The 10,319-nt window shown below is 44.0% G+C and overlaps 1 long non-coding RNA gene across 1 annotated transcript; it reads right to left on the reverse strand.

Moving 5' to 3' along the window:
* Nucleotides 1-8,280: 8,280 nt before the first annotated feature.
* LOC309395518 lies at nucleotides 8,281-10,189 on the reverse strand. The gene is made up of 2 exons (XR_014175920.1): nucleotides 9,477-10,189; nucleotides 8,281-9,334 (listed from the first exon to the last, which is right to left on the reverse strand). It is a non-coding gene; the product is annotated as an uncharacterized lncRNA (long non-coding RNA).
* Nucleotides 10,190-10,319: the final 130 nt, after the last annotated feature.

The following is a 10,319-nucleotide window of genomic DNA, read 5'->3' on the forward strand; positions in this document are numbered from 1 at the left end:
TTTTAGGAAAGCCGATGGTCTACACCTCATTAGCTCAGGGTGAAATTTCCCCTGACAAAGACCTCCAAGGTCCCTTCCAACTCTGCTATTGTATTGTATTGTATTGACATAGGCTATAGGAGTGGTGAAATTCAAATTGTTTTTACGATCGGTTTCGTGGGGGTGGCTTGATGGGCATGGCAGGGGAAGGATACCCCATAATCTCCATCCGCACCCTACTTTGGGGCCATTCAGAGTTGACATTTTCTGGTTCTCCAGAACCTGTCAGAACCTGCTGAATTTCCCCCTTGGGCTATAGTAGCAAAATCCTGCAAGCCTGAAAGCTAAAACATTGTACCTCCATGGCATAGGACCTAGTTATCTGCAGGATCGCATCCTACCACACACGTCCCTGCGACCTATCCGCTCACACAGGGAGGGGCTCCTCCTGGTGCCGTCTGCTAGGCAATGCCAGCGGGCGACGCCTAGGAGTAGATCCTTCTCTGTGATGGGCCCAACCCTCTGGAATGACCTCCCCCCAGACATTCGAACCACCACCGACCTCCGTTCCTTCCGGCAAAAGTTAAAGACTCACCTATTTCAATCAGCTGGCCTGGCACTTTCTTAGTTTTACCTCCCGGGGATTTATTTTATTTTAATTGGGTTTGGGGTTTTAATTGTGATGTTTTTAGGATTAGAATATATTTATTTCTTAGTACAGCCTATCTCCCCCTCCAAATGTATCTTAAATGTATTTTATTATTATGACCGATTTTATCTGTATTGACTGTACACCGCCCCGAGTCCCTTTCTGGGAGAGGGGCGGTCTAAAAATCTAAGAAATAAATAAATAAATAAAATATAACCTTCTGAGTCAAGGATGGCCACCTGGAGCACTCTGGAGGCCAAAATGGGTTGCAAGGAGGCTGTGCACAGCCCCCACCCCCACCCCCATTTTTGCTATTAGAGGCACGGCAGGAAGAACTGAGTGGGCAGAGTTTATTCCAGCTCGACAAAGAGGAGCCAAAAGAAGAAGGAAGGAAGAAGGAAAAAAAGGTTTGAGATTTTGCTTTCTTTGAAATCTTTCTGCCTTTGCTTCTGCATTTATTCTAAGTTAATAAAGTATTCTGAGTTTTTAAATCTCCCTGGATCTAATCTGGTTGTTGAAAGACCCTCTTGTGACATTCCGTATTATATTACAGAATCTGAGTCCTTATTTTTTAAATTTGGGGTGGGGGGGAATAAGAGTGGATTCCTAAAGTAACTCAAATATAAGGATGATCATTTTTTTGCAGAGGAAAGCTAAGAAGTGACTAAAATAAATTAAGTGCTTCACGTCTAATCCCCATCCTTATATCCTCCCAGTGCCCAAGTTTTGAAATCCTTATTTTTATTTATTGAATATCCATGCTGCCTATTTAAGTATCCATGCTAGTGGTAGGTTCCTACTGGTTCGGACTGGTTCAGCTGAACCAGTTGTGGTTAGGTGGCCTGGGTCGCTGGAACCAGCAGCAACGCAGGCCTGCCACGCTCCCAAACCGGTCCTCTGGGTCCATCTTTTTTTGGGGGGGTTCTGCATATGCGCCCACAAGCACTGGCAGTAGTCACTGCCAGAACGCACCCCTGATCCATACTGTATTTAAGGGGGAGAAACAAGAATGGAATAGGAATAGGAATAGAATAGAAAGGAGAATGCTTGTAGTCCAGGGTTGAAATGAGGGGTCCTTGGTCCTCTCTGAGCTTGTTTATTTTCATGCAGACATTTCATTACCCTAACTAGGTAACATCATCAGTGTGATAAGGAGGGCTGTTTGCTGTCAGTTTATATGGATTCCCTGTCTGTGTGGGTGGGAGCCGTCTTAGAGATTCTTTGGTTGGGCTGTTTATTGATGCCTCTGGCAGTTTCTTGATTGGGGTAGTGTTTACTTGATTGTTGGTCTGAAGCTAACCTTGGAGTGAATCTATTCTATGCTGATCTGGGTGCAGATTGCTGGTGGAGAAGTGCTGGAGTCTTTTTGTTCTCTTTTGGGCTGGTTGATGGTCTCTTTTGCATAGTCTATAGACATTGTTAATGTCTATGTGTCCATTGATGCTGATTCGTCAGAGTGAATTTCTAGAAATTCCCTGATGTTTTTCTGGATTTGGCCTGGTCTAGGATGGTCACATATTGCAAGCAGCACAGACCCTTCATGGCCATAGATAAACTAGGTTTTCTCCTTGAATGGATGTAAACTAATCAAAGGAATAAACAATCTAGAACTAAGACGAAAATTCCTGACAGTTAGGAACAATTAATCAGTGGAACAACTTGCCTCCCGAAATTGGGAATGCTTCAACGCGGGAAGTTTTTAAGAAGAGATTGGACAACCATTGGTCTGAAATGGGATAGGGTTTCTTGCTTCAGCAGGGGGTTGGACTAGAAGATCTCCCTGGTCCCTTTCAACTGTTCTGTTCTGCTCTCCTCTACCTACCATACTCTACTCTATTGATAGTCCTCAACCTATGACCACAATTGAGCCCAAAATGTATGTTGTTAAATGAGACATTTGTTAAGTGAGTTTTGCCCCATTTTATGACCTTCTGGCCACATTTGTTAAGTGAATCATTGCAGTTAAGTTAATAACATAGTTGTTAAATTAATAACATGATTGTTAAGTGAATCTGGTTTCGCCATTGGCTTTGCCTTTCAGAAAGTTGCAAAAGAGGATCACATGAGCTCAGGACACTGCAGCTGTTTTAAATTTTTCACAATTGAAATTATGGTCTCCCTGGATCTAATGTGATTGTTGAAAGACCCTCTTGTGACATTCGGTATTACATTGCAGAATCCGAATCCTCATTTTTTAAACTTGTGGGCAAAATAAGAGTGGATTCCTAAAGTAACACAAATATGAAGATGATCATTTTTGCAGAGGAAAGCTAAGAAGTGACTAAGATAAATTAAGTGTTTCATGTATAATTCCCATCCTTATATCATCCCAGTGTCTAAGTTTTGAAATCCTTATTTTTATTTATTGAATATCCTGCCTATTTAACTATCCATACCATACTGTATTTAAAGGGGAGAAACAAGAATGGAATAGGAATAGGAATAGAATGGAATAGAATAGAATAGCAATAAAGGAGAATGCTTGTAGTCCAGGGTTGAAATGAGGGGTCCTTGGTGCTCTCTGAGCTTCCTTATTTTCATGCAGACATTTCATTACCTTAACTAGGTAACATCATCAGTGTGATAAGGAGGGCTGTTTGCTGTCAGTTTATATGCTGGTGGATTCCCTGTCTGTGTGGGTGGGAGCCGTCTTAGAGATTCTTTGGTTGGGTTGTTTATTGATGGCTCTTTGGCAGTTTCTTGATTGGGGTAGTGTTTACTTGATTGTTGGTCTGAAATTAACCTTGGAATTAATCTATTCTATGGTGATCTGGGTGCGGATTGCTGGTGGAGAAGTGCTGGAGTCTTTTTGTTCTCTTTTGGGCTGGTTGATGGTCTCTTTTGCATAGTCTATAGACGTTGTTAATGTCTATGTGTCTGTTGATGGCTGATTTGTCAGAGTGAATTTCTAGAAATCCACTGATGTTTTTCTGGATTTGGCCTGGTCTAGGATGGTCACATATTGCAAGCAGCACAGACCTTTCATGGCCATAGATAAACTAGGTTTTCTTCTTGAATGGATGGAAACTAATCAAAGAAATGATGGGGTTGGACTAGAAGACCTCCATGGTCCCTTTCAACTGTTCTGTTCTGTTCCACTCTGCTCTGCTCTACTCTACTCTATTGATAGTCCTCAACCTACGACCACAATTGAGCCCAAAATGTATGTTGCTAAATGAGATATTTGTTAAGTGAGTTTTGCCCCATTTTACGACCTTTCTTGCCACATTTGTTAAGTGAATCATTGAAGTTGTTAAGTTAATAACATGATTGTTAAGTGACTCTGGCTTCGCCAATGGCTTTGATTCTCAGAAGGTCGCAAAAGGGGATCACATGAGCTCAGGACACTGCAGCTGTCTTAAATTTTTCCCAATTGAAACTTTGATTAAATCTATGTATATGTTGCGAAATGAGAAGATTTCCGCCATGTCTACTTCCTGGCAGTTCAATTTCACAAGATACACTTAAGAACTGCAGTGATTCACTTAGCAAGTGTGACAATATGACAAAACTCACAACAAATGTCTCACGTTAGCACCTAAATTTTGGACATGCGTAGAAGTGTCACACGTGTGAGTGCATACACGTGCACGAGCAAACCAGTTGTAAAAAAAAAAAGGAAACCCACCACTAGGTTGAACTGTTTTTTTCCTTTTGTGTAAAGACACCAAAAACATTTTAAGTAGTCCTGTTTTCTCCCTGATGCTTTTCACTTTCTTGCCACTTTCTCAATTTATAGACTGGACTTTTATAATCTCCCTTTTCAAAATTTCCAAGCTTCTTGAGTTATTTTCCCCTGAGGATTCTCATCCATGGAATCCTTCCCACGCTCTCTCTCTAAGTTTATTGAAATTATCTCTCTTAAAGTAATCTTAAGGGAGGGAAGCTTCATTTAATATCTGCAGTGTGTCTTATCAGCTATATTGCAAGCAGCACAGACCCTTCACGGGGCTAGACAAACTAGGTTTTCTTCTTGAATGGATGGAAACTCATCAAGGAAAGAAGCAACCTAGAACTAAGAAGAAATTTCCCGACAGTTAGAAAAATTGATCAGTGGAACAACTTGCCTCCAGTTGTTGTAAGTGTTTAAGAAAATGTTGGAAAACCATTTGTCTGAAAGGGGATAGAGTTTCCTACCTGAACAGGGAGTTGGACTAGAAGACCTTCAATGCAGTGGTGGGTTCCGGATCCCGTTGCAACCAGTATGGTGCAACGGGGCCCGGCATCCATCACATGAACGCGCGCAGCACACGTGCGCAGCACACGAATGTCTCCTTATCTCCTGCGATGCTCCGCAACGCCTCCGCAACACTCCAACTGCTCGGCGGAGCGTCACGCAGGCACAGTATGCTCCGTGCGCGTGCACGGACGTGCCGAAGAGCTCAAATACAGGTAAGGCGGGCGGGCTCTCGGGAACACCATACCGGAACGGTACCCAGTGCTCCCAGCAGGCACTGGTACACCCGTACCAGGGCGTACCGCCTGCAACTCACCACTGCTCCAATGTCCCTTTCTTCTATTCTATTCTTTCCTTTCCATTCCTTTCCTTTCCTTTCCTTTCCTTTCCTTTCCTTTCCTTTCCTATCCTATCCTATCCTATCCTATCCTATCCTATTCTATTCTATACCATCCTATTACATTCCATTCCATCTGTTCTGTTTTGTTCTGTTCTGTCCTATCCTATCCTATACAATCCTATTGCATTCCATTCCATCTGTCCTGTCCTGTCCCGTCCCATCCCGCCCCATCCCATCCCATCCCATCCCATCCCATCCTATCCCATCCCATCCCATCCTATCCTATCCTATCCTATCCTATCCTATCTTATTGCATTCCATTCCATCTGTCCTGTCCTGTCCCGTCCCGTCCCGCCCCATCCCATCCCATCCTATCCTATCCCATCCCATCCCATCCCATCCTATCCTATCCTATCCTATCCTATTGCATTCCATTCCATCTGTCCTGTCCTGTCCCGTCCCGTCCCGTCCCGTCCCATCCCATCCCATCCCATCCCATCCCATCCCATCCCATCCCATCCCATCCCATCCCATCCCATCCCATCCCATCCCATCCCATCCTATCCTATCCTATCCTATCCTATCCTATCCTATTCTATACCATCCTATTGCATTCCATTCCATCTGTTCTGTTTTGTTCTGTTCTGTCCTATCCTATCCTATACAATCCTATTGCATTCCATTCCATCTGTCCTGTCCTGTCCCGTCCCGTCCCGCCCCATCCCATCCCATCCTATCCTATCCTATTGCATTCCATTCCATCTGTCCTGTCCCGTCCCGTCCCGTCCCATCCCATCCCATCCCATCCCATCCCATCCCATCCCATCCCATCCCATCCCATCCCATCCCATCCTATCCTATCCTATCCTATCCTATCCTATCCTATTCTATTCTATACCATCCTATTGCATTCCATTCCATCTGTTCTGTTTTGTTCTGTTCTGTCCTATCCTATCCTATACAATCCTATTGCATTCCATTCCATCTGTCCTGTCCTGTCCCGTCCCGTCCCGCCCCATCCCATCCCATCCTATCCTATCCTATTGCATTCCATTCCATCTGTCCTGTCCTGTCCCGTCCCGTCCCGTCCCGTCCCATCCCATCCCATCCCATCCCATCCCATCCCATCCCATCCCATCCCATCCCATCCTATCCTATCCTATCCTATCCTATCCTATTCTATACCATCCTATTGCATTCCATTCCATCTGTTCTGTTTTGTTCTGTTCTGTCCTATCCTATCCTATACAATCCTATTGCATTCCATTCCATCTGTCCTGTCCTGTCCCGTCCCGTCCCGCCCCATCCCATCCCATCCTATCCTATCCTATTGCATTCCATTCCATCTGTCCTGTCCTGTCCCGTCCCGTCCCGTCCCGTCCCGCCCCATCCCATCCTATCCTATCCCATCCCATCCCATCCCATCCTATCCTATCCTATCCTATCCTATCCTATCCTATCCTATCCTATTGCATTCCATTCCATCTGTCCTGTCCTGTCCCGTCCCGTCCCGTCCCGTCCCATCCCATCCCATCCCATCCCATCCCATCCCATCCCATCCCATCCCATCCCATCCCATCCCATCCTATCCTATCCTATCCTATTGCATTCCATTCCATCTGTCCTGTCCTGTCCCGTCCCGTCCCGTCCCATCCCATCCCATCCCATCCCATCCCATCCCATCCTATCCTATTGCATTCCATTCCATCTGTCCTGTCCTGTCCCGTCCCGTCCCGTCCCGTCCCGTCCCGTCCCGTCCCGTCCCGCCCCGTCCCATCCCATCCCATCCCATCCCATCCTATCCTATCTTATTGCATTCCATTCCATCTGTTCTATTTTGTTCTGTCCTGTCCTGTCCTATCCTATCCCATCCTATCCTATCCCATCCTATTGCATTCCATTCCAACTGTTCTGTTCTGTTCTGTCCCGTCCCATCCGGTCCGGTCCGGTCCGGTCCCGTCCCATCCCATCCCATCCCATCCCATCCCATCCCATCCCATCCCATCCCATCCCATCCCATCCCATCCCATCCTATCCTATCCTATCCTATCCTATCCTATCCTATTGCATTCCATTCCATCTGTCCTGTCCTGTCCTGTCCTGTCCTGCCCTATCCTATCCTATTGCATTCCATTCCATCTGTTCTGTTTTGTTCTGTTCTGTCCTGTCCTATCCTATCGCATTCCATTCCATTCGATCTGTCCTGTCCTGTCCTGTTTTGTCCTGTCCTATCCTATCCAATTCCTTATCCTGTCCTTCTATTGGCAGTGCTAATTGTCACATTTGTTAAGTGATTAACTGCAGTTCTTAAGTTGCGAAATTGAACTGCCAGTAAGTAGACTTGGCGGAAATGCTCTCATTTCGCAACATATAAACAGATTTAACTATGTGATCCTCTTTTGCAGCTTCCTAAGAAGAAAAGCCAATGGCGAAGCTAGATTTACTTAACCATCATGTTACTAACTTAACAACTGCACTTGAGATAACGCTGTAACATTTCCTACACAGAATCATTTAGAACAATGTAATGATTAAGGCAACATGCTAGAAACCAGGAAGCTGTGAATTCTAGTCCTGCCTTAGGCATAAAGCTCAAGGGCCAGTCAGACCTCTGAGCCCCAAGGAGGAGGCAAGGACAAACCGCTTCTGAAAAAGTTGTCAAGAAAACTGCAGGAACTGATTCAGACACGTTGGAAGAAATGTCCTTGTGGGTTCAGTTCCAAGTGGGGGAAAAGACACTGGGAACATGGAGGCTGCTTTGAAAGATGGCTAATCTTACCTTTGTTATGTAGAGTAGACTAGCTCAGGCTTTTTAATGGGAATCTGTTTCCTGCCTAAAAGCATGTTTCTCCATTTCTTATCCAGGGAAACATAATATTCTGCCTTTTTAATATTTCCAAGGATATTTCGTTTTTCTAAGGGAGGGGTGGATGCTAACTTCCTACAGAGAGTTACCAAGAGCCAACAAAAATAAAAGATTTGTCCCTATCGTCCTGTCCCACTTTATATATATATCGATGAAAATCTTAGCCTTTAGATAATTAAAACAACCATTACACCATAAAAACAGACTAGCGAATTAACACCGACATCTTTTCCGTAGAACAGAATATTTGAAACACACAAAATGTGAGATAAGAAACACAGGGCTATTTTTATTCATTTCTAGGTAAATTCTCCATACAGAACGGCATATTCAATATAGTTGAGCAAACAGTAATATTTTCCAGAAGGCCTTTCTCCCAAATTAATTACAATATCACTTAATGGCAGGGTGGGCTTTTGCGCCATCATATAAAGTATGAATCAATTATTCTCACACATGGCTCTGGCCCATGTATTTCTGAAATAGGCAGACTTCTAAAGCACCCACGTTGCTAAGAAGGGAAAGCATTCAGATTATTATATTTGAGGCTGCTGAAATCACTTTATTGGATAATCTATTTTTTGTCCCTTGGTTTTACCATAAGCTGCTTTACGGGACAGACTATAATGCATAGGTGAATAAAGTGTGATGTTGGTTAAAACCCAAATACTAACAGAATCTGAGAGGACGTAGCCAATAAAACTTTCAGGGCTATGTTTGACCACAAAACTTTTACTATTGTGAGTTTCACAGCACATTTAAAGGCACTAGGACAGTTTTTTTTTTTTAAAAGGAACACAAACAATGTAAATGAGCATATCTCCATTTCCACAGTACAGCTGGTCGACTTATAATAGTTTATTTAGTGACTGTTGGAAGTTATTTATGACCATTTTTCACACTTATGTCTGTTGCAGCATCTCCATGGAAACATCAGTGGTGGGTTTCCATTTTTTTTCCTTACTGGTTCACTCGCTTGCATGCACAATGCTTCTGCCCATGCGCAAAAGCATCCGGGCAGGTGGGTGGAGCCTCCTGCCGCCGCCATTCCCAGTTCTCCAAATCCAGGGTCTTGTGATGACCTTTTACAACCTTCTGACAAGCAACGTCATAGGGAAAGCCCGTTTCCCTTAACAACAGTGTTTAGCTTAACAGCTGCAGTGGTCCTTTTAACACACGTGGCAAGAAAAGTCGTCAAATAGGGCAAAACTCCCTTAACAAATTTCTCACTTAACGACCTAAATTTTGGGCTCAATTGTCGAGAACTACCTGTAGTTAGGATTTTAATAAGCAGACGACGGTCCTGAGCAAAGTCAGATTATCCTATTGTTTAGACCAGGGGTGTCCAAACTTGGAACTTTAAGACTTGTGGACTTCAACTCTCAGAATTCCCCAGCCAGCATGGCTGGCTGGGGAATTCTGGGAGTTGAAGTCCACAAATCTTAAAGTTCCCAAGTTTGGACACCCCTGGTTTAGACTTTTAGACAATCAAGGTTGCAGAGTCAAATTAGCAGAGAGGAGAAAATGGCAGATCAGGTCAGTTCTTCCTTGACGTAAGTGACATTTCTGTCCTAACCCAAAGGTGCGTTTTCAAAAGGCAATTGGACTTCGTTTTTCCTTTTCTGAAAAATGCACCTTTGGGATAACCATGACCTGGATGACCGAGAATCTCCATAGACATTTCTGTCCTAAGGAACTCTAGCTCCCAAAGTAACTCACACACCTACCATCTCTCTTTAAGGATAGGATTGCCGTGACTTCAATCTTGCAGAGTGCATTGATTGCAAATTCTATGTTCATAACTGTATTTGGAGGATACCTCATGAAGTATACAATTCTAACATCCATATACCACGTCAGTGTTCAATGGAGGTCTAGAATACATCATCCTGAGAGGAATTTCAAGTAAAAGAGCTTTACTTTTACTGTGAGAGATGACAGCCCGAGAGAGATGAAAGTCCATTGTAGTGGTGGAAAGGGAGAGATGCTACCAGGTGTCAGGACTAACCATTATTCTATAATGAATAACGAACGTCAGTAACTTTATCATCTACCTCCTATGTTACAAGAATCTCACCCGACAGCTTGTATTCCTGTGGGAATAGCCAGATAAGGCTTTGTGGATCTTGCGGGAGGTGAAGCTTATGCATTGGTGGCTGCTCCAGGACTCCCAGCTAGGCCCTCACTTGACTCCTCCCTCCAGCCTGCCTGGCATTTCCCACACCAGCATTAGGAAAGTACCATTAGCTAGGAGAGTAAGAACAACATAATTTACTAGCTAAACAATCACGCACACTAGTTGTTCTTA

Source organism: Natrix helvetica (genome assembly GCF_964273705.1).
Source record: "Natrix helvetica genome assembly, chromosome: 7".
In the NCBI taxonomy this organism is placed as follows: Eukaryota; Metazoa; Chordata; class Lepidosauria; order Squamata; family Natricidae; genus Natrix; species Natrix helvetica.